We start from the raw sequence: 26,852 nt of genomic DNA on the forward strand, positions 1-26,852 counted from the left end.
ATCCGATATGCCAAAAACAGCAACAGCAAGTCTCACAATGAAGACGTTATTGGTCCCCGCTTGAGCAAATCAGTAACAGGATGATAGTAACAGTGACAGTGACAAATTATATACATAACTACATTTATATAAATAAAATATATACTGTTGTATTGTCGTCCGTTGTTCCTTAATTTGCTTCAGCAGGCACCAGTAAGGTCTCCATTGTGAGACTTGTTGTTACTATTTTTGGCATATTGAATCCTCCTCGGGTAACTGCCAGGGTCTGCCATGCGGGCGGGATACACTCAGTAGCTTGCCTGGCTCTCCAAGAGGGAGAGAGGAATCAAATCTAGGTTGACCGTATGCAAGGCAAACGCCCTACCCACTGTGCTTTCACTCCAGTCCAGCGTAAATAAAAGGCTTTATGAAATGAATTTCAACATGACATAATTATATAGAATAGAATTCAAAACTTATGTACTTAAATTTATAGAATAAAGTATAATAACATGGATAAAAATTAGAAAACAGTATTTAAAGACCCAATATAAAATATAAAAGTTCAACGGTGATAGGTGAACAAATAAAGACATCCCTGAAACTCAATAATCAATGAGAGTTATAGGGACAATAAGATTTGTGGAGGAAGTCAGAGTTTTTTCTTAAAGCTAGAATATTCTGAAAAATTCTTCTACACTGGTGATATCACCACTACTAATAAACTGAATAATTAAATTTAAAATATAAAGATAATAAAAATAGCTCATTTCAATAATTATTTCTTATATTCCAATCTAAACTGATTTAGAAAAAATATAATATAGATTATATGTTAATTATGAACTATTAAAGCCAAGTTAATTTTAATAAATACAATATTTAAAATGTACATGAAAATTTCAAAACCTGTTTTATTTTCACAAATTCAATTAATACAACTGTCTGTATTTAAGAAATTGTATAGACAATAATAAATATATTGGATTTGTAATTTAAATGAAGGGGAAAATGTATTTGTAGTTTAGCTACAATAAAATTCTCAAGTACATAAAGATCCACATTTACTTTTGAAAAGCACAGAAAATAAAAAAAATTATCAGTGTGTTTATAAGTCCTGAATACTAATACTTCACTTTCTTAAATGCAAATCAATAACATTTCAAAAATAAGAAAATTATAATTTCTAATTCATATAATCCCTACTATTTCTAAACTTTAAAGAATGCTATTTCTTTGTTCCCATTTTATTAAAAAATTCAAGTGTTAAAACCCATACAACAAATGATCAAAGTGTATCAGTAAGTGCCACCTTTTACCAGAACAGGGTTTAAAAAGAAAGGTAGAAGCTGTTTGCTAGGTATCAAAGTATTTGTAATGTCACTTTATCCATTTGTGTTCCAAAAATCTGGGTCAGAAATATTTCTTGTAGTATAAACTTTATTGTGGTTTATAAAGTGTTACTTAACTGAATTTTAAAATTGTTCTCATGGTCACCCATGAAATGATTCTTAGAAAAGACAAAATTTTACCCTTTTCTGCAAAATTGGAAAATTCACTTTTCAACTGGAAAAGTGATAAGCATTACATTGCACTTGTATATAATTTTTTAAAAAATTTGAATTTCTATTTTGTGAAAAATTAGATATGGATATTGAATTTCAAAAGCATGATATGTGACAAATGTGCTTGGTTGGGTCATGTATTTTGGCAAATACTAAAAAAATCAGAATACAAACAAAATCAAATAATGCAAATATTTTGGGTTCACTTATATATAGAAATTTATATATAGAAATATAAATGATCCCAAAATATTTGCATCATTTGGTTTTGTTTGTATTCTGCATTTGTATGACTTACAGGTTAATTCACATTTAACTTTTTCCCTGGGGAAACATAATCAAAATCCAAAGATAAATTATATATGGAGGATATTTTATTTCAATTAAAAGGAAAATGTACAAAGTTTAAAAATAGTTTTTCAATATTTAACTTATATCTCTCAGCAATAATCTGAAATGTCTTTTCAGCCATGGTTAGATATGCAGAATTGTAAACTGTGTCAAGGTGTATTTAATACAAGCTTCTTTTGGTGTTGGTTTCTGGGCCACATGAGGCTGTGCTCCCATGTTCTCAGGAATCCCTCTGACAGGATATGGGGGAACATATGGGATGCCAAGATCAAAGTCACTTCAACCAAGTACAGGTGCCTTCCGCACTTGACTATCTCTCCAGCACTATAATGCAGCATGTATTTTAGAATAATAATTAAGTAAAACACCAATTGGTTGTCTACGAAGTTTCAGTTAGATAATTAGAATACCTAAATTATGTGTTAATCTAAGTTGTAGTTTAGAGGAAAAAAATTAAATGATTAAATGATGCAATTCTATTTCTATTTCTATATGCTATCTGGTTTTATGACTTACAAATTACTTAACACTTATTTTCTTCCCCAGGAAAACATAATCAAAATTAAAATATAAATTATAAATGGTAGATATTTCATTTCAACTAACAGCAAACAAGAATTATATTCACAATTTAGCAGAGATATAATTTTGTCTATTTCCAATTTTCTCATTTGAGAATAGGTAGAATAATATTTACTTTGAGCCGAAGAATAGAAAATTGTGAACTTATCAGTATTATCTTATTCTGTAAGTGGGAATAATTAATTATATTTACCATAAATTTGGGGGGCAGAAAGCCCCAACAATACACAGAATTCTCCTGGCACGCAAAATCAATAATTTAACATTAAAAGAGAGTTATGAAATTATTATGGTCTATGTGGTTCATTTATCTAATGAACCCCATGTTCATTAGATAAAAATATCTGTTATAATTATTAATTATTATTAAATGGTGTTACTTGTACATTTTTACAAGCATTATATATTATTATGTTCATTGGAAATTTACAACTTCAACAGAAAAAACTCACTAAGATTAACTATAGAGATATCACCCACTTTGGATGGACACAGACACAATTTAGTGCTCTGTGCATACTAAAGAGTCTAAGTAAAAAATAAATTATATGATAGTGCTAAAAATATGGCTACAACAACAATTATAGAACATATAAATGTATCAACTGTATTCATTCTACACCTTATACTTACCTATTGCATATGTTTATACTTGAAAGATACATTCAAGAAAAAACATTTCCTTAAAATTCATTGTTGTTATAAAAAATTACCAAGCATGCCATAAGCCATAGCTAAATAAATAAGTTGTTATCATTTAAATATATAATTGAATTCCTTCAGAGACACACATTTTTAACTAAGAGTAATTTCTGGTTCACCAAATAATAAGTTAATATAAACTTATGTCTAGGAAAAATATAGATATGAATTACTTGAGCATATTTTCTAAGAACACTAAATTATGAGATATATTATTTGAACACATCCTTAACTAAAATTATGGCATTAACATATAAATGATGAAATATATTTAAAATATTAACTTAGTTAATCATGCTCAATTTATATAGCCATTCCTAAGCTTTTAGAAAGAGAGATGTTTATTGCTTTAAGTTACTTTTGAAATAGTCTATCTTTAATATAAAAATGGTGCCTTTATTAAAAATTTTCTAGGCTGTTTTCTTCCCCAAAACATATATCTGACAGTGCAGGAAAAAATAATGAATATATTCAACATCTTCATCTCTATGCAGATGAAGAAGTGTAACTTCTTGTCCTTGATTTAACATTCACAGAAAAATCAACCAACTTTAAGAGTAATATGAAAATATATTTGTGTCAGCATTTTAAGTGTAATCTTGTATTTCAATACAGCAGTGTACAATTTAACGAGAATTCCTTCAAAATAAATCATAGTGATAGTGTACTTTTGGAAAGTATAGCTCATCATTGGAAAATTCCAGAAAGGGAAAGTCATTTTCGATAAACAATATATATGTGTGTGTGTATATATATATATATGATATATATAGAGACCTTCACAAAAGAATGATTTGCTAACACGTTCAGCTGTCCAAATGCCTCCTAAAGCATTTCCAATTATCCACATTACAAAGTTAATGCAGTCAGCTTTAAAAGCAAGATTAAGACAAGAAATCCATTGCCACGGAAACATAGCAACCTTTGATCCTCTAGTCAGTTCAAAGATATTGCTGTAAACAATTGTCAATGTTTCCAAGGATATTTGTTTATGTATATGTAGATAGTTTTGCCTGAACATAATTTTATATTTATGAAGCAAGTAAGCAAGTCAATTCCCTGTAAATAAATATGAATGAAAAACAAATACTGCTAGCATCAAGTGCGAGTGGATTTTTGTTTTGATCACCTAAATTCTTTCTTCACTTTATTTGCCTTTTGAGCACTACTGCCTCCTTTAAAATTATAATTCATGCATAACCTGATGAAATTTTATTTCTTTTCTATTGCAAATAAAATCTTCTGTCTGGTCCTATACAGACGCCTCAACTTGAAGTCCTACAAGTTTGACATGTTGTTTAAAATTACTGGTTTTCAATAATTACCAGAATATCTCAGAAATTATTTTATCCCAAAATGTACTTTATACAGGTAAGAAAATACAAGTGGTTCATTCCACATCTATTTCGGCAGTGTTTGGATAAACTTGAATGTTAATGACAAGGAAAACAAAAGGGAGAAAGAAACCTGGGGACAACATTCAAATAAAAAGTCCTGTTTGGCATAACATGCATAGAAGTAAAAAGAGGTTCTACTTCCTTGCTCTCTCCCTCCTCCCTCCCTCCTCCCTCTCTCCTCCCTCCCTCCCTCCCTCCCTCCCTCCCTCCCTTCCTTCCTTCCTTCCTTCCTTCCTTCCTTCCTTCCTTCCTTCCTTCCTTCCTTCCTTCCTTCCTTCCTTCCTTCCTTCCTTCCTTCCTTCTTACCTTCCTTCCTTCCTTCCTTCTTACCTTCCTTCCTTCCTTCCTTCCTTCCTTCGTTCCTTCCTTCCTTCCTTCCTTCCTTCCTGCCTTCCTTCCTTCCTCCTTCCCTCCTTCCTTTATTTATCAAGTGTAAAATGCTAGAGAGGGAAAACACTGTGATATGAGAATATTAGAGAAAACAAATAGCTGAGTTACATAAAACAATAAACTTTTCAACTATAAAAACAATTAACAATTACAAAAAATGGTGCCTGTGGGTTGCAGCAAATATCAAAACAAAGGGGTTGAACATTTTGATTTTCAGGTCCACAGAGGTGGCTAGCAGCAGTTTCCTCTGCTTCATACTTCCAACAAGACAAAGCCACTTGCCCTGGATAGGACTTCAAGGGTCCCTAACTGCTTACGTTTCTCCAAGTTCTACCTTTTCCAGCACTGAGTTTCACATTTATTCTCACAATTCTAATACACTTGGTTTATTAAGGACTGAAATTGTCAACTGAAAATTTTGTAGTTTTTTTCCCAAAATACAAACTGTATGGAAATATTTGATCAAACATACACTCTATATATAAATGCATATATATATGAATTCATTTATATATTTGTCTATATCATAATGAGGCAAGAGTGTATCCTACATAACATATTTAAAAAAATCACAGGTAACTAATAGATTATTTAAATAAAACTGCACAATAAAAGGATAAAGGACTACTAATGGCATGCTTCACTGATCTGAATTTTAACTGGGAAGTTTTAGTGTTAAGCTGAATATTATCTTTTAATGAAACTTTAAGAACTAATTTACATAATCCTCAAGCAAAACAGGCTTGATATTCATAGAGCCATCAGTATTCTTTTTCAATATTCATATTAATGCAACTTCAAAAAGGGCCTTCTAGGACAACTAGACAAGAAAATAAAAATACTGCTGTTAATCACTGTGTAATTACAAAATGTCTCTCATTATAATCATAGTAATGTTTTATTCCAAACTTTTATTGCCTTGCAGGTGTCTTTAATTAATTTATTTTGCTATCTCTGTGTAATGCATGTAAAAATAAAACAAATAGCTAAGTAGTGTAAAATGCAAATAAAACTTTTGGCAACAGAATTACTTTCTATATTAGCTGTTTTCTTACAAAGATAAAGAATTGTGTCCTACTATAACTTCATAATTCTTAAGTATGTCTCAGTCCCAGACAAGAATACTAAAAGTCATAATTTGAAATATTCCTAATAGACTTTTTTTTATCATCATTTAATCTCTCATTGGCACTTTAAGTTTTTTTCCATTATTCCTTCATATTTAGTTAACTTGCAAATGAAGTTAAATGAAATGAAATCAGTAAAAAGGATTTGGTAAATCTAGTAAATATACTAAAGCACATTTTGACAAAACCAAAATTAGAAAATATGTGATCACACATCTCATTACATTTTATTTTCTTAAATGAAGCAAAATTTATAATTTAGTTGCACAGTTTTTCTTTCTAATTATTTAAATTTTGAGTGCCACATACAATTTGGCTGTATTTCCATTTCCATAGAGGTCAAATTTAGTATTAGCATAATATTATGATAGTATTCTTTTTTAAGTCAAATAAAATAAAAACATCATATCACTTCATCTATTTCACACTTGGACTGCTAAAGTTACATAATTAGTGGAGTCATCAGCTAAGTATGAAAAACTAACATATAGTGTAGAGGGTCATGAGTTTGCAGCATATTGGAAATAATCTGAATTTACTTTCACATAGTTTTGTGATCAAGTACTAATCAAGTTTTGTGATCAAGTATTGAGCAAATGCACTGCATGATGACTTGTTGAATTGAGCAAATTGCTTGAAATATTTAGGGGTCATTTTCTTTAATGGAAATGGGAAAATGAAATCTTTCATGGATTGAGTCTGAAAGAATGGATAAAATTTATTAATATTATACATGTTTTGTGACTCTAGAGGAAAGTTGGGTGATGATTTGGACAATATTCCTTATTAGTCATTTAAAAACAGTATGGTTATTTTGAGAAAATATTGTTAAATAAAATATCTTAATAAAAAATAATGCACTCAGAGCTAGAGAGAGAGTACAGGGTTCAGGTACTTTCCCTGTAAGCTGAAGGCCAAGGCTTGAACCCTGAGCCCCACCAAGAGTAACATATGCTGTATATTTCTTTCATTATTATGTGTACATGTAGTGAATACCCTGTCTGAAAAGCAACTTGAAACATGCAAACTTTGTATTTTTGAAATGGCATTATCACACATATATGTTCAGTAAAATATATGAGTTTTTCAAGTAGCATGTTATTACTCAATGTCTTTTCATTGCATCATTAATGAGAAAAGAGTCCAGCTGAGTGTATTTGTGCACTTTTGTGAAGTGTGACAGTGAGGAAGAGCATCCATTCAAGGTAGATTCTGTCATTTTTCCCTTAGCAAACAAAAAATAAAAGTGGCCTTGGGCCACTTACCATCCTGGACAGGAAAAAGTGGATTGTGCAGGAAAGAATAAATGAATAAAAATCACTAATATTTTATCAATGTTTTGTGACTTTATTGAAAAGTTAACTGATGATAAAGTTATTCAACGAGGGGCTTCCTAAACAGTGCTCCAAACTCAGAGGCCAATATTCAGTCCAGGCAATATTCAGACAATCAGGCCACCAGGCTAATTGGTAGCATCCAAAAATGAAATGGTGCTCATGTCCACCAGAACCGGGGACCACAAAAGCAACGTGTCTGCTGTGTGGGCTACAGGAAGCAGTGATGGGTGGGGTCCAGCAAGGCCAGACCCAGTGGAACTAGGTGAGCAGTGCAGTTCTGGGGATCAATGCAGTGTCCCTTACATGCAAAGTGTGTGCTCCTATGCCAAAAGTAACTCATGAGTGTGGGGCCAGGAGTAACCTCTGAATACTGCCTAGTGTGGCCCAAAAACAAAAAGAAAGAAGGAAAGGAAGGAAGGGAGGGAGGGAAAGAGGGAGAGAGGGAGGCAGGAAGGAAGGCAGGAAGGCAGGAAGGCAGGAAGGAAGGAAGGAAGGAAGGAAGGAAGGAAGGAAGGAAGGAAGGAAGGAAGGAAGGAAGGAAGGAAGGAAGGAAGGAAGGAAGGAAGGAAGGAAGGAAGGAAGGAAGGAAGGAAGGAAAGAAAGAAGGGAGGGAGGGAGGGAGGCAGCAGGCATGTACTCCTCACCACTGTGCCATTTCTATCACCCAACTATAATTTTCTGTTTTGTTTTGTTATGCTTTGTTTTTCTTTGACCCACACAGGAATCGGTCAGGGCTTACTCTTGGCTCTGTGGTCAGAGGTCACCTCTGGCAGGGTTCGAGGGACAATACGAGGTACTGGGGATTGAACCAGGGTCATCTTCGTCTAAGACAAACTCCCTATTCTCTGTACTATAGCTCCAAGTATAACTTTTCTACCAGAAATATGCCACTGCAAATTAAATTATAGTTGAAGCAATTTATTTAAGCTTAAACAGGTTTTTATATACCTTACTTCGATAAGAGTTGCAATTTCCAAAATTTTATGAGCAATATCGGATTACCTCATGCTTTATTTACACGCATAATTTATGCAAGTAAATTATGTATAATTTATACAATATGCAACCATATTATTCAGATAATGAACATTGCTATTTTAAATAGCACTTCATGGTTTTTTAGCCAATAAATATTTTAAATGATAAATATTAATATGTAGTTATGCATACATATGCTGCTTTTTTATACAATGGAATTAACACACATGGTTGCTATGCCACCTTCGTAGATTAACTGATGTCTGAGCCTTGATTTGCTCATCTCAAAATAAAGAACTTTCCTTTAGGCATTAATTACAGTGTCGTTGCCTATAGTTCAATATTAATGAGTGAATAGTATTTATATACAGAAAATGCAAGAGGAAAGCTGCCAATTTGTATTTGAGGCCACTTCAGAAATTACTACACTTATAACTATCAATCGTAATGAACGGGGGAGAAAAAACAACTGAAGTTGTGGATTCGGGAGAAAAATAAATGTTAGGAAGACTACAGTGTTCTGAGCCTGAAAGCAAAAACAATTTACAGACACATTACTGAGAGTCAGAAAAATGTTAAACATTTCCTGGTCAATGTCAGCTGCTTTCATGTTTCAAAAGGTGATAAAGTTTGAAAAACCTTAACTTTGCAGGTGAGGTCAGTTTTGCAGATCTGGAAGCAGAAACATTTTAGATAGAAAAAGGAAAATAGGTTTTCCATGTGAGTGTCTTTCTCAAAGGATACTGACAAACAGAAATTACCTGGTCTCCAAAATTCCTTAGGAGTCATTTAAAGACAACATGGTTATTTTAAGGAAATATTGTTAAATAAGATATCTTTTTAAAAAAAACTCAGAGCTGGAGAGACAGTACAGGGGTCAGGTACTTTCCTTGCAAGCTGAGGACCCAGGTTTGATCCCCTGAGCCCCACAAAGAGTAATCTCTTAGCACAGAGACTGGTGTAACCCTTGAGTACCACTGGATATGGCCCCCCAAACAAAAGCCAGAAGAAAAGAAGCCAGTAGCCTTTCTTTATTTCTCTCATGTTTTAATTTAATTTGTGCGACATTTTCTAAGCAACCCTCACTTTTCATCCATTGACAGTCTAATAACCTTATAATTTATATCAGTTTATAATTACAAATCATCAAATTAAGAATGGGCATGCATATAGTTTAAGAATTCTGTTTTTACAGAGTAGGAGACTAACACCCAAGAATAGTAGAGATAAATACCAGGAGGTTGGCTCCATGGCTAGGAAGCTGGCCTCACATGCTGGGGGAAAAGGCAGTTCAGATAGAGAAGGGAACATCAAGTAAACTGTGGTTGGAGGACCCGCTCGGGAGGGGAGATGTGTGCTGAAAGTAGACTATAGATTGAACACGATGGCCACTCAATACACATATTACAGACCACAACCCAAAAGGAGAGAGAGAACAAAAGGGAATGCCCTGCCACAGAGTTGGGGTGGGGGTAGGATTGGGGGTGAGTGATACTGGGTTCATTGGTGGTGGAGAATGGACACTGGTGGAGGGATGGGTGCTCGAACATTGTATGAGGGAAACACAAGTACGAAAATGTGTAAATCTGTTACTGTGCCCTCATGGTGATTCACTAACTAAAAAATAAAAAAATAATAATTAATTAATTAAAAAAAGAATTCTGTTTTTATCATATGATATTTATTTTTCTTAGTCTAGTTATATTTTAAAGCCCTCACTGTGGCACTGGATGATTTCAACAGTGTCTGATTCAACTGTTAAAAAGTAAATAACAACTTTCAAGTCTTGGGGCCAGAGAGATAACACGGTGGGTAGAGCTCATACCCTGCCAGCAGCTGACCTGGATCCAATCCCTGGGGTCCCATAGAACCGAAAAGCATTAGTAGGAATGATCCTGAGCACAGAGCCAGTAGTATGCCTAGAGCATCACATCCCAAAACATCAAAATAAATGGTAGTAAAGATAAAAATGTAAGTCTTTTTTGCCGTATATAATGAGTGTTTACATAAAAGATAAAATGTGTATTTTGTTTTCTCTCACAATACTAACTTAGTTATTGAAAACCTAATTCTATAAAACATTTTCAGAAAAAATGTTGAGACCTCTGAAGATGAAGTCATTGTTTTATTATGTTTTCAATAAACACAGATGCAGTAAGTCTAATTCAAACTTTTAAAATACTGTGGCTGGAGAGATAGTACATTGGGTAGGGTGTTTGCCTTGCAGGCAGCCAAATAGGGTTCGATCTGCAGCATTCCATGTGGTCTCCTGAAACCCAACTGCCACACCTGGGAATAATTCCTGAGTGCAGTCAAGAATAACCCCTAAGTATTGCCAGATGTGGCTCCCAGACAAAACAAAAAACAACTGTTTAAAAATTTCGGTTTTTAAGTGTCTTATTTTTAGACACTTTACTATGGCTTATATTGATATATTTTTAAAATTTTTAATGATTTGCTGTGTATAAGAGATAAAGTGATCTATTAAAATTCCACCATCTTCTGCCATGCTTAATCTATTTGACTACAATCAAAGGACTGAGTTTTAAAGTAAAGATGAATATATGTGCTACTATTGGCCAGCAACAAACATTCTCTAAAGGTGGAAATGAGGCCATCAAACTGAGTGTGCAGCTAGGTTCTGGAGGCTGGTGACCTCCACCACATTCATCAGTTTCCCTACTCTACCAGTGTGAACGAAGGCATCATGGTTTAGACAATCTTAATTAAAGAAAGCCAACAGACCTGGGAAACCATCAATTGCCTTTCATTAATTGCAGTTTGCACACAAGTTAAGGATTACTCAATAATGAATCTCAGCAGTGAATTACAGATGTTCATTTTGCTAATGAAGTGAATGTAGCCAGTCTCTGTAAGTGGACCCAGGATAGAGACCTGGAGTGCTAGTGAGAGAATGAGGGGTTGATTCTCAGGCATTCCCCAGGCATAGGCAGATTTCAGATCAGTTGACAATGTTTTCTGTCCAAGTTCTAGCTCATTCAACTTATATTTTGACCAATGTGCTTCAGCAAATAATTAAAACTCAATATATTCCTTTAGACTTCCATATCTTTGTAGTGCAATTCCTATTCTTTGTTCCTGTCAGTTTTCTAGTGTCAGCTTAACTGTAACCATGATATACAATTCTTTGATTTGTTTGTAACTAAAAGAAACTGTAAGTTAACTCAAGATTCTTTAGAGAGGGTGATTTTATTTTGTAGTAGTTGGGCACATGAATTATTTAACATGCATGTCGGAGGTTCTAGCTGAGTTTCTGGAAGCAAGGCACTTGTCTTGTACATGGGCACTTCAAATAACTTGCTTGATTCCCAGTAGTGCACATGGTCCCCTGAGCACTGCCAGGAGTAACACCAGAGCACACACCTAGGGATAGATCCAGAGTATCACCCAGACTGATGAACATCACCAAACTTTCCTGCTTAAAATAGAAATAAAGAAAGAACGAAAGAAAAGTCCATTTCTTTGTGTCTGGAGAGATAGTACAGTGGATAGGGTCCTTGCCTTGTACACTGCAGACAAGATTGTATGCCCAGAACTTCACTTAGTCGCTCTGACCCTGGCCTGCCATGGCCCCCAACACAAATATAAAATAATCTATTCAATAAGAAATGAATATTTATTTCTTAAATGTTTGTTTAGTTATCTCTAAACATTCAAATAATTTTCTCTCCTCAATTACACATACAAGTATAAATGAATTCAATATTTTGATTTAAATATTTTGATATTCGGAAATCTGACACATTATTTATTCAGTAAAGACGTTTACAGCACCCCTTCAAGACAAGGTCAGACCCGAAAAACTAAAGAATCTGCCGCCAGTACTCGAAAATACACTGGCTCGGCTCTTCACAAGCTACCTATCTGAATGCAAGATTCTGTCCCAATGGAAAACCAGCAGGATCATTCCATTGTACAAGAAGGGAAACATCCACAACATCGGCAACTATTGCCCAGTCTGCCTGTTGTCCATTGTCTATAGTTGTTCACTAGAGTCATCCTGAATAGAATAGGCAGAACACTAGACAAAGGACAACCACATGAGCAAGCCGGGTTTCGAAAAGAATTCAGCATGATTGACCATATCCACAAGGTGACCAAACTCACTGAAGTTTCTTGAGAGTTCAAGATGCAGCTCTGTTTAATGTTCATCGATTTAAAGAAGGCCTTTGAATCTGTTGAGACTGAAGTGGTCATCAAAGCCCTAGCCAAAGAGGCTGTTCAAACTCAGTACATCAAGATCCTCATCGAGCTTTATTACGGATTCACCACCAGGATCTCACCATTCTACAAGAAAGTGATCATTGATGTAGAGATGGGTTTAGCAGGATGATACCATTTAGCAGGATGATACGTCGAGAATGTCATGTGACAACTGGAATGGGAAGGAATGGGAGTGAAGATAGACGGTTGGCAACTACACTACCTCTGCTTAGCTGATGACATCGTTCTCATGACACTAAACATTAGCCAAACAGCACAAATGCTGGCCGACTTCAACCACGAGTGTAGAAAGGTCAGACTGCAGCTGAATCTCACCAAAAACAATGTTTATGAAAAACCAACTATCCCTGACGTTTCATTTGCTCTCTACGGAACAAACATCTCCGAATGCAGCAGCTATGTGTACCTGGGTTGAGAACTCAACATGAGGAATGACTTGGCACCAGAACTGCACTGAAGGAAGAGAGCAGCATGTAATGCCTTCAAGAGAGTCGAAGAAGTGGTTAGGAGGATGAAGAACCTCTGACTCCAGGCACATCTTTTTGACTCCACCATTCTTCCTGCACTTACATACGCCTCAGAGACCTGGGCCCTACGAAAACAGGATTAGAATGCTATTCGGATATCCTTCACTCAAGTGATTGAAGGAATCCAGAGTTCTGACCTCCATCGCTGATCAAGAATCAGGGACACTGTCTCGTTTGCCAAGGCATCAAAAATCAGATGGGCCCGACACGTAATGCAATTCAGAGACGACCGCTGGACTAGAGCTATTGCTAACTGGATTCCACGGAACGTCGGAAGACAGCCCACTTGCCAGATGGTCAGACTTTTTTCTTCAAAATCCTGATCGAATGGTTTGAGACTCTTCCTGTTCCTAGAGCAAGCAGATATCATTGGGTTACACTAGCACTTGACAGGGACGAATGGAGACATTACTGGCGCCTGCCTGAGCAAATCAAAGATCAACAGGATGACAAGTGAAAAAAGTGATTTTGATTTGTACAACTATTATCTTTGAAAAAATCAGTATTGATTATTAAAATTGTTTGATTGGCAATATTTTTAAATCATTTGACTTCTGAAGATCCTCACACCCTGTATTAAGAGAGAAGCATAAATATAAAATCATATCTAAGGATAATTATACTCTGTTCTGAAGAAGTGTAAACTATCTATAGTTCATGATTTAGTATTAATTTATATCTCTATGATTAATGCTGTTCAGATTTCTATGTTTGCATATTATATCTTCCCTCCTTTTGCTTTCTTTCATTTGTTGAGCTTTGAGTAAACAATCTTAAAACTATATTGGATCGATAAGCACACAAACATACACACACAAAAAAATTAAGCAAAATAAAGTTTTAGTTTTCGAAAGTAGTAATATACTAAGTTTACTATTCATAAAAAGACTCACAATTTTGCAATGCTAAAAAGGTATAGAATTCACTTTAGGAATAATAGCATTAAATTCTGATAGGATTTCTGGTAAAATAAATACATTATAACTCTATAACAGATATGCTGTTTTTTTTCTGTTGCAAATAATAATTAAACATTAAATAATCTATCAAAAGAAAAATAAATTCAACCTTTTTATCCCTAAATGAGCATCAGCCACTCTTCCAATTTTTTCACAAGCATAATCATACATATATATTAATACTCAAGAAAAAGATAAGAAGCAAATAATTAAGAAGCCAATTATTTTCATTCTTATTTATATTTCCACTGATGGCTATCAGCCTACATATTATTCTTACTGTTTGTCTAGTGTTAATTAAACTCTACACATGGATTATGAGTAGGTGAGAGAAGGTAATATTATTTTATGTAAATTTGAAGGAATCCCTTCATGAGACAATTTTATTAATGTTGTTCATATTTAATCATATTAATTTTAGAAAGTTGGCCATAATCTTCATTTATTGTCATCATATAGTATGCGGATGCTGTATTGTACATACTATTATACTCACCACTTTGCAATACTATACAAAAACACACTACTATTTTTTGGTAACTGCTCTAATATATCCTAAGAGAATCATAAAGATTTATACTTTTGTCTCCTGGCTTTTCATTCAGAGATGCCCCCAAATGATGATTTTTTTTTTCTACTCTACATACTGTAGTATATTTATGATAGAATTTCCTATAGAGGTTTCCAAACTCATAGGCATGAGGATAATTAGTATTTGTGTAAAAATCTCAGTCTATTAAAAATTATGGATGATCTTAAGTTTACTAATTAGCTTTTGCTAGAATAATCCTCTTGTAAGAGGTATATCTAATTTTGCCTGGTGGAGATGCTTTGTTTTCATGGTAATAAATTATTTCTTTTATAACACAGTTTGAGAATAACAATGATAAAATGTTGCTACTGACAGATGGATTGTCTTCAACATATTTCCTGTGACCTCCAAAACAAGTGAGTGCCCCAGTATATCTATGTGCAGTGACAAATGTGAAAATGACAGACTGGTAGGGAGAATTAAAATCTTAAATTTACAGTGGATAATTTAGGTAAATTGAGATTGATTAAAGGTTGTAGAGGAATTATAACTTGATTTTTTAAATGAGTTTGAAACAAATTTCATTGATATTTGACTATATCAATAATGTAATTTAGAATTGTCATTCCAAATGTCAAAGATTGTAATAGTACAGGACAAAAACATAAATTATATATTTATGCCACAAAGGATTGTGGCATGAATTGTTTTTGTCTGTTTGGGGGTCACACCCAACAGTTCTCAGGACTTACTCATGGTTCTGCAGTCAGGGGTCACTCCTTGGAGGGATGGTGGAGTCCATAAGGGATGATAAGGATGGAGCCCCCAGCGTGCACGCAATGCAAACACCCTACCTGCTGTACTATCACTCTGGCCCTTTAACATACATGTTAAGAGACTACAATTAAGCAAATTCTGTAACTGTAATGTGTGATTATAAAATGAATGGCATAAACTACATGTTCATCTTACATGTATTTAAAGAATTAAGAAAAATAAAATAACCTACATTTCTGGTAAAAAAGAAATTATGTGATTTATTAAAAAGGTAATGCATTGCATGTAAGAGTACTTATGGTTTTAGAAGGATATAAACATTTTCATGGAATCAAAATACAAATATCAATTTTATTAATACTATTGATAATCACAATTCTAAATGAGTAAACACAGATGTGAACAATATTTAGAATAATTTAGGTCTTGGACTTTATACACTTTGAAATTGCCAGTAATGTTTCAGGTAATTGTTTATAGCTTTGCTAGTATTGTAAAAGCTTTATGAGTCTATCTTCTAGAAAATTCAACTTCTGGCATAACACTGTTAAAAATAAACTTGAATATATTTTTTGCTGACATAGTAATATAAACTATATTCTCTCAGGGCATTCTGCAATGTCATTTATATATGAGAATATTGGCTTTCTTGGAATACAAGAAGTATGTGATTTATTTAACTTTTGTGTTATCTGTGCTATTCACGAACACATTTTATGAAAAATAAACATGCAGTTGGTGTCTAATTTATTAATAAATAGAACCCACACAGGCTACAAATATGTCATCTATATCATGTATTTTTAATGCTTACTGTTATTGTAAAACAGATTTAGTACTTTATGATAAAAGTACCTTGTTCATATTCAAATTTAAAACCAATTAATATTTACAGATAAAATAAAACATGAGAAATCTTTACAAGTGAAAAGCCATTTATGGATAAATACAACACAGGAGGCATATATAATAAGAAGATAAAATTTTTTTAATTATGCCAAATAATCTGGTTATAGCAGATATTAAATTAACCACACATTTCTTTCTCAAACATTGTCTTTTCAAGTATTTTAGGTTTTTTTTTTCATTATGATAAGAAATAATCCTATATATAAAGCTCTAACACAGAGAAATTCTCAAAAATTTTAACCTTACGACTTAGTTGCTGGGGGGGTGGACAGTGGATAGGGTATTTGCCTTGCACGCAGCCAACCTGGGTTTGATTCCCAGAATCCCATATGGCCCCCTGAGCACCACCAGGGGTAATTCCTGAGTGCAGAGTCAGGAGTAATGCCTGTGCATCTCCGGGTGTGACCCAAAAAACAGAAAAAAAAAAAAAGACTTAATTCCTGGGGATGAAGAGAGAATTTATTGTGTTGAATATATATTTTGAACATAGGATGTCTGTTTGATTACGAGCCCTGTATAGTCTCTGAACCTGGCTGGGAGTAACCGATGACTCAGAGAAGGGAGTAGACCTGAACACCAGTGGGCATAGCCTCAAACCAAAAACAAATAAAGAAATAAAAATTGCAAGACAATATAGTTTTAGAGTTCTTTAAATTAATATAAATCATTTCACATCTGTTGCTACTTTATGATATCAGCCCCATTACAATTACTAAAAATAAATTTGAAAATGACATTTAATTCTTCTAAAGAGTAGTATAATAAAAGGGCTGGAGCGATAGCACAGCAGTAGGGCGTTTGCCTTTCACTTGGCCGACCCGACCCTTGTTTGATTCCTCCACCCCTCGGATAGCCCAGCAAGCTACTGAGAGTATGTAATCCTCACAGCAGAGCCTGGCAAGCTATCTGTGGCGTATTGGATATGCCAAAGACAGTAACAATAAGTCTCACAATGAGAGACGCTACTAGTGCCCACTCAAACAAATCGATGAGTAACGGGATGACAATGACAGTGACAGTGAGAGAAACAGTAATATTAGGGAATTATTTAATAGCTTAATGCCTGATAAGCAAGAATTATTGGACACATAAAATTTCCTGACAATGAATAATAAAAGTTTGGTCAGAGAGTAGAGTAACAAAGTGATAAAAGATATAAAAATTTTCTCTGAGTTGAACCAGTAAGGGCTATACTATCTTTTTTTTTTTTTTTTTGCTTTTTGAGTCATACCCAGCGACACACAGGAGTTACTCCTGGCTTTGAACTCAGGAATTGCTCCTAGTGGTGCTCAGGAAACCATATGGAATGCTGGGAATCGAACCTGGGTTGACCGCATGCAAGGCAAATGCTCTACCTGCTGTGCTACCACTCCAGCCCCAGGGCCTATACTATCTGAAGTTAAAATCATAGTAAAATTAATTAAATAGGTTATCAAGTATTCTGTCACTATTTATATACCTGTACACATACACACCAAATTTATTTATATTTATGAATCGCATATTATCTATATTACACATTTTATTTTACGGACTTTTATATGTGTATCTTACTCACATAATAAATATTTCTACTATCTTAAAGTTCCTCAACATTTTTACATCTTATTTTCCTTAAAATCTCATAATTCATACATTTGATTTAAAGTTATTAAATTAAAGCTGTCATAAAATATATAAATTTTTATATCTATGTAGATATTAAATCTTTTTTCTTAGCAGAAAATTTTGATTTCATTTTCTGCACATATGTGCTAATGATTTGTTCTTTTCCTTGATGGGAGAGATATGATCTATTATCAGACATTCAAAGGCAATTTATCTTCCTTGTATAACCAAGGTGATTTTTTCGTTTCTTCTTTCTGGAGCAAGGAGATAGGGGAAAAAAAGCTGTGGACTAAATCATTAATCTCCAACTAGAGTATCTGTCTTGAAATGTCAAGTTATGTCATACATTTTCCCTTCTGTTATAGAAGCAAATCCCGACACCCAAAAATATGAAGAATGAGGGTAATCAGACTTAAGCATCCTATTAATGGACTTCTGAAATGTGCAGGTCTTTTGAATAGTTTAATTATATACAGATATGCATCAGTTATTTAGACTCCATGCTGTAATTCTTAAGATATATATTTTTGAGACATCTCCATAATGTTTTCCATAAATACTGAACAAGACGACATTCTCACCTACGGAGAGTGAATGTTACTTTTTCATCATATCCCTACCAATAAATTGTTTTCATCTATTTTATATGTGCTGTTCTCACTTGTTTGAGTTGATATCTTTTTTACCATTTGGTTTGAATTACCTTGATAATTGACATTGAACTCCTTTTCATAAGTCTACTGGCCACCTATATGCCTACTTGGAGAAATAAAAATATACCCTACTCAAAGGAAGAAAATATTTCTACATAAGACATAATAGGCAAATATTCAAGATATGTAAGGCACTTACGAGCTCAACAACAGCAACAGAAACCCCCATCAATAAATGGGGAGAGCAGATGGACACTTTGACAAAAAGGACATACAGTCACTAGACATATTACTTAACTTTCGATATTTCAAAGATATCATAATTGTGACTTTTTCCATGGTTTTTATTCATTTATGCAATAATTAAAATTGACATCAATATGTACTTTTAAATAATGTTTGTTTAAATGTTCAGTTAATCAATGGCAGTTTATAGTAAAGTGATCATATTCACAAATCCGTACTTAACTGAACTCCATTTCCAAGATTCCTTCCATGACTCTATAGTGGGTGTCACTGCAGTGTGACAGTTTTAGGGAATGGCCTATACAGAACAAAATTAGGGGTCCATTTCAATCTTTGTGAAGACTCTTGTAACTATGTTTCATCAAGATTTAGAAGAAACACAAGAAAGCTTAAGACTGGTCTACAGGGAATAATTTTAACTGAAATTTCTCTGCATTCTACATGTATGTTTTTCCTAAAGATGTTATAAATTTTACTTTTAAATGTCCGGAGAAAAATGAACTAATGTCTATATATTATACAATGCTTTAGAAGGAAAAATTAGTCCAACTACTGATGTGATGTTTGTGTGTTTTCATAAGTGTGTGCGTGTACAAATTCTTAGGGACAAGTTATTCTGGATAAAATACTGCTTTTTCATAACTTACTCTAACCAAAGTTTTAGTAATAATAAAATACTTCAATTAAGTTAAAGATCTAAAATTTACATTATCGTTTCTATCTTTTATTCTCTTAAGGTTATTATAGATCTTGAAGCTCAAAAGAAATTATACAATTTTCATGTAACTGTGTCTATAGAGATGTGTGTATATGTAGGTATGTGCATGTGTTTAATCACATATTACTGTTGGGCATGAAGAAAAAAATTGGTATTTCAGGGGATAGAGATATAGTACAATGGCTAAGGGCTTGACCCAGGTTTGATCCCCGGTATACCAGTTGGTCCCTCAAGCACTGTCAGGAGTCATTTCTGAGTACAGAGTCAGGAGTGACCCCCGAGTATCACCAGGTGTGACCCAGAAACCTAAAAGAGGAAAAAAATGATATTTCAGCAGCAGTGACTGTCTGAATGAATCCCCCTCTTTTAAAAAGGTACTTCTCTTCCTCAAGTTGCTTTTCAATCAACCCAGTGCTATTAGCTGAGCAGCAGGAGAGAGCTGAGGGGCTTTTTAACGACACCCTTACACCTGAAAGTGAGCTGTAGCTCCAGACTTCTTCATTTTGTAGGTGGAGGCTGGTTAATTGCTTTTAATTAGCTTGCCTAATTACTTCAACCAGGACCCTATTTGTCTATGTCTTGCTGTACCAGGGACCTAAAATATCTAGACAATTTTCCTTCACCATGTTCTTTCTCCCTTCAGTTCTTTACTTTTTCCTTCTCCTAACCAGACTCAGATCACTGTCCTCAGTACCCCTGCTAGGACCCAGGTGATATGTTTCCAAGCCGACATCTGTGACTTTTCTTTTTATATCATGGTATCAGCCTATTACCTCCCCTCAGTGGGGGTTAATATCACTTGTGAATATTAACATCTATCCACTGACCTGCTCTGTTATTTTTCCAATTTTCCACACTGATCACACTTTACTAAGCATATTTCTCCAGCCTCTTTCCATTTGTTGCCGTGATACCAACTTCACATTTTCATGTTCCTCTATTTTCCTGTGGTGCCTGCTAATCTCTTTGCAGTGATCATGCAGTCAGTAACAGTGCTCATGATATAGCACATACTTCTAGTGTCACTGGCTGCATACATGGCAATTGGGGATTGCACTTCTTGTGGTGCTCCAGAATTCACGAGCTCTGCTTGGAAGTAGAGCTTCCAAGAGCTTCACATCCACCCAAAGGAAAAGCTGCCAAGACGAAACTCAGGTACTAGAGTCTAAATTTGTGGGTTTATGGTTGTAAGACAAGGCTAGGCCTTTTAAAAAAAAACTATGAAGTCTATTTTAAATGATGCATCTTCCCTCATTTTATCTGGCTTGACCTCAAAGCATGCTGCTACTTTTTTCACTGACTTAGCCCAAGATGTCCGAAAATGTCTGCAATATATAAAGAACCCCAAACTTATGGGGATAAGCTTGCATAAGTCATACCATTGCATAAGTCACACCTTTTCTCACTGATTTAGCCTAAGATGTCAGAAAATGTTTGCAATATACAAAGAGCCCCAAACTCATGGGCATATGATTGCCTAAGTCATACCATCTATAAAAAATCACAGGATTGTTAGTTTGTTGCTTGGATGTTGTACTCAGAGTAACTCTGTAACCAGACCAGACCAAAACATGACAATTTCCACCCTGCAGAATTGTCCACAATCTTCTGTACCAACTACCATATTTAGTAGCAATTTAAAAATATATATGAAAAGTATCTTGCCTATTCACTATTCCCGAGCCATTTTGAATCATAGGAGGAATTTGCTTTCTAACAATAGGTTATTTGGGGTTTTCCTACTTCACAGTCAGTGGTTAAAGGATCAAGGCCCTGCAGGCCCCAAGGCAGCAGGCTTCAAAGCAAAAGGAACCCATAAGGGGGAATGGAACTGAACATCCTGCTGAGAAAATTCAAGGGTGAACATCGCCAGGACCTCAGGCAGGACTAGCTTCTGCAGAATGCAGACACGTGTGCACGTTCAAAGCTAAAAAGTGCTTCCTGAGGCAGGGGCGGAAAAGAAAGGCAGGAAGAGAAAAGACCGGACTAGGAAACCGGTCCCACACATACAAGGCCCACTCAAGCCAGGAGGGGCCTGAGCAGAAAGAAGCAAAATTATTCTGGTTGATCTCCACACTGAGTCCAAAGCATGAGACTTTGTTCAACATTCTCCTCGAGTCAGAAACGGACTTGCCGAACTTAACATTGAGACAAGTCCATGTTGCCAGAGCTGGGAGTAGCCAGTTTCCAAAGTGAGCAGTGCCTAAAGGGGTGCCAACCTCGACCGTGCCTCAGCTCATGGGGCTCTGCCCTACACAACAATTTTATGCCAGAACATACTGAGCATTGTTTGGTGGGCATGGAATAGTTCCCAGTTTTCTATTGGAACTCACAGCATCAAAACCATTTTTGGTACATCTTCAATTCAACCAAGGACTCAGCCATTCCAAGGTGACATCCACCCAACAGGGTGACACCTCAGTCCCTCTCCCCTCCCCCCGAATAGGGTCACAGGCTTCGCTCTGCCTTGCAGAGTCTGACAGATCTGTAACCACAGATTGTCCAGAACTGAGGGAAATTTCCCCAGGCTAAACTTAACTCTCCAATCTAAGATATTTGGAGAGTAAAGGCCTCACTGTGGTGTGGTGCTATCCCGGGATCTTCCAGGAAAAGAAAAAAACTGGAGAGTGGAAGCGGATGATCCCATCCCCAGTGGCGTCATTAGAGAGTGACAGTCTGAAGGTGATTTCTACCCAGTAGGCTATGTCTCAGGTCAGCCTTGCACTGGCACGTGACAAATCTCCCCAGAACTACAAAACTTGCCACACAGCTAATATCTGGTACCTGGAACCATGACCTTCCGTCGACTCTCAAATGCATCAGACTGTGAGGCCACAGTAGCTGCAAGAAACCAGCAACTGTGAACCCCAGGATGCGTTTCAGATCTTGATGCTACAGCAGTTATAGGACACAGGGTTAGTTGTCTGCACGGTGCTCACCAAAGGCATAGGGGAGATATTTGTGTCTGCTGGAAATCATGAGTCCCAGCCCAATACTGCAAGTAGGTGTGTGGAGTTGTTCATCAGGACACCTGCAGCTTGAGCTTCTCCCTTCCCTCTAGAGTCCCTTAGACACCTTGAAGTGGTCTTGGAGATCTTGAGTACCAACTGGGATATTCTGTGTGATGTTCACAACGGCAGTATATAAACAGCACTTCTCAACCATCTGGCCTTGGAACACTGGTTCCCCCTTGGTCTATAACCATTTGTGGAGCCCTCAGCCTCTGAGCACTTCTTGATATGTCCCTCTCTTGGCAAATATCTAGACATTAAAAACTAAACACTAAAAAATAAAATAAATGGATACTAACTTCTTAAGGATTAAATTCAATAAAGTTAGGATAAAACAGTTAGATGAATTTGAAAATAGGGGCTGAGATACTGGGATCCTCTAGGCCATAAAAAGTGGGTAGGGCATTTATCTTGCACGTCATTGTCACCAACCCGGGTTTGATGTCTGGTATCCCATATGGTACCCTGAGCACTGCCAGGTATAATTCCTGAGAGGGAGTAATCCCTGTGCATGACCATCACTGGCTGTGTTTCAAAAAATCAACTGCACTGCTCCATAGCACTGTTGTCCAGTTGTTCATTGATTTGCTCGAGCCGGCACCAGTCTCCATTGTGAGACTTGTTAAAGTTTTGGGCATATGAAACAGGCCATCAGTACCTTGGCAGGCTCTGCTGTTCAGGTGGGATACTCTCGGTAGCTTGCCGGGCTCTGTGAGAGGGACGAAGGAATCAAACACAGGTCTGTTGCATGTAAGGCAAACACCCTACCCGCTGTGCTATTGTTCCAGTCCAAAAAAAACAACAAAAAAGAAAAAAAATGGCATTTTCTTGAAGAAAATTAGATTTGACAAGTATAAAATAACAGTATTTTTGAAAACTATAGTAAAAAGACTTGAACAACCATAAACAATCAAATATTTGGGAGGACAATGTATAAAATCATACATTATGTATGGAAATGGAAAAGAGAATGATAATGATCAAAAAGAATATTTTATTCAGATTTGAAAAACTTCATGGCATTGATGAATTTATAAAAGTTAAACAGCTTTACTGGCATAATCTTATACATAAAATCTCAATAACCCAATTACTATAAAATAATTGTAAAAGTTATCAAATCTACGTACCTAAGAAAGATAATGCCTAGAAAATTTCACAGTTTAATTACCTAGTCTAAAAATAAAAAAAATTATTCTAATGCTCTTCAACTTTTCCCTGAAATAGATAAAGAAAGTTCCCAAAAGTGTTTTATAAAATGAGTGATATTCTAATCTATTTGGGATAGGGCAATTTTAGAATAAAAATAATTTTTTCAGAAGAAATATTAGTATTTCTCCACATTTGTAAAAGTGGTTAAATAGAATTTATTCTTTCAGCTTGCAAAAATATTTTTCAAGACCAAAATAATACAAAATGTTTTAAAATATAAATGAGTAAGAAAGAGCATGACATAATGCAGCAACCAATTTAATAGCAACACAAGAAAGTATATTATAGGATGACTTTTATTAGTAAAATAAAGCAATTTTATTAAAACTATACAGGCAAATATTTGGTCAATGACCTCTACAAGAGTTTTTATAGCAGCACAATTTATGAGATAATAACTGAATATATTCAAATTATCCATCAGTAATAGAATGAGTGCATACTTGTGGAAATTCTTAAAATGTAATACAAAATACAAAAACTAAAATGAGTCACTTGTAGTTATAATAGCATTCAATTTTTAGTTGTATAAAAATGTGCACTTCTATATAATTTAAATTGATCTGTTTTCTTTTAACGCAATCACTTTTGTAAACATATACTCGTATTAATAAAATAATATAGAAATGGATAAAAACAATATATCTTAAGAAATACCCTGCAAATAATCAAAGTGAGTTATTTACGTTATTTAAATAGGTTAGTGATGTTTTCATTTAATAAGAAAAAATATTTTTAAAAGTCATTATCCCTTTTGTGTGTACATAAATTTATACTGTGGTAATTGTTTTAAAATAGTATTATTAAAGACACATTCTTGACCAGAGAGTTAGTGTAGCAGATAGTATAATTGCCTTGCACATGGCAGACCCAGATTCAATCCCCGAACCCTCTAGGGTTCCCTGAGTGCTGACAGAAGTGATCCCTGAATACAGAGTCACGAGTAAGCCCTGAGCACCACAAAGTATGGCCCCAAAAGCAAAACTAAACAAAAGTAAAAAACGTTCTCTTCTCTTTAACTTATTTTTCTGGAGTGTCCAATTCTAGCTCTTTTAATTTGAATTTATAAATTTTCTCAGATAAAGTTATACCACTTTGAGTATATCACTTTGAGCACACTGTATTTCATATGTAAATATATGCCATCTAAAATGCAGTATGGGGATATTTTCATTAAAGAATAAAAATACACCTCCTATTTTCAAGGTAGAGTGCAAAATGTCATACTTTGCTGATTCTGAAATTATTGCTATACAGCCAATTGCTCACTATTAATTCTTGTTCTTTTTTTTAATATACTTCATTATCAACAGTTACCAAGTCACTTTAATGCTCCATGATATTTGACTGAGTTATAACATAGCAAAATATACATTTTCTGTAAAATAGATAATGTCATAAAATCCACATAGAAATATGCATTTTTGATTACATATTACTACCAACTGAAAACAATAGTTTAATATCTTAAAAAGAATAATTCTTATTAATTGAAAAGCCAATACATAGTATGATTTAATATATGACTACACATCATGATATTGCCTTTTATCCTGAAATAATATTTGCTTTTTATCTGGTATTCATAGACATCTTGATTAACACTTAATCATAGCTATTAGGACTTAAAATTGTACTACTGAGTATAATAACATTATATATAAATATAAACATATTGAGCAAAAATCCTTTAGTGTTTAATTTCATTGATGTTTCAGCATTTGAATTGGAATACACTATTGAAAAGAATTTTATCTCTCAAAATAATAGAATATAGATCAACTATCTTTAATCAACTGACCGAAAGGAGAGTTTACTTTTTTCAAAGGCATTGTTCATTAGATCAAAGAGATTTGATATATCTTTGATTAAAGATAAACTAGTTTTTGCAGATAACTAGTTTACCCTTTGAAGTTTTATTTTTTTACTTCATACATTAATAATTAACATCCAGGTGGCAAGTATCAATTCCTCGTAAAAAAAAAAAAGATACCTAAAATCTGAACAATATTAAAAACAAGTAGGAGGGAGATTTTAGCTTTTCTAAACTAACCCTGACTTTTATCTCTCTGTATTGCAAAATGAAATCAATTAACTCTATTTTTAAGTGTATTTTGTTAAAAAGGTAAACAAAATATAATTTTGTCACTTCATCTTTACCTTTTCTAATTTCAGTACATATTTTCTTCTCTTTATTACATTCTTCTAGCATCAAAGATTCAATAGATGATATGGAAAGTGTTGAATTAAAAATTTTACCTATATGACTACATCCGTATCTTCTATATTAAAACTATTTATTTATACCCACATCTTATAATATATTTATAACACTCGGGACCTAAGTCTAGATATACAGAAAAAATGGCCTAACTTATAGGTATAAATGCCATGACAATAATTTAATCACAATGATATGTAATTAAATTATAACCTTAAATTATACTTATTTTCCTGGATTCCAAATTTATGCCTATGAGTTAGGCCATGTCTTCCCTATACCCAGACTTGAATCTGCATAACAAATTAGACTGATTGTTATCTTGCAAACTTTGCTATGTTATGGCAAAAATATCATGCTTTGCACTTTGTGATTGTTTTGACATTATTCCTTAATTAACACACCCTTCTTCGAGTAGCACTATTTCTGAGTTAAAGTGTGTCACCTCATTTTACTCCTGCTAATACTTATTTAAGTTAGTTCCCTTTGAAGACTCAGTCTCTGAAGCTAGAATCTTGTCTTAGTAAGCAAATAGCACTTTAGTTCAGCTGTTCTGTTACAACTCTACTTTTGCATTGTAAAAGCTTAATTGAAGAGTAGCGATTTAGCTTTAGAAATATGGAGTGGAATCAGATCATTAGCAAAGTTGTGGAAGAGAGAATCATTTACATTGAGAATTTATGATTCCACTGGAGTTAGAGTTACTAGTTAATTTCCTATTTTGTAGACTCTGGGCCTAATTTTAAAACATTTAAAGACACAGGAGAGTAATAAAATAAAAGTATCATCTAGGTAGAGAATGCAATCTGCTCTGGAAAAACATTTA

The sequence above is a fragment of the Sorex araneus genome, chromosome 1, assembly GCF_027595985.1.
Source record: "Sorex araneus isolate mSorAra2 chromosome 1, mSorAra2.pri, whole genome shotgun sequence".
In the NCBI taxonomy this organism is placed as follows: Eukaryota; Metazoa; Chordata; class Mammalia; order Eulipotyphla; family Soricidae; genus Sorex; species Sorex araneus.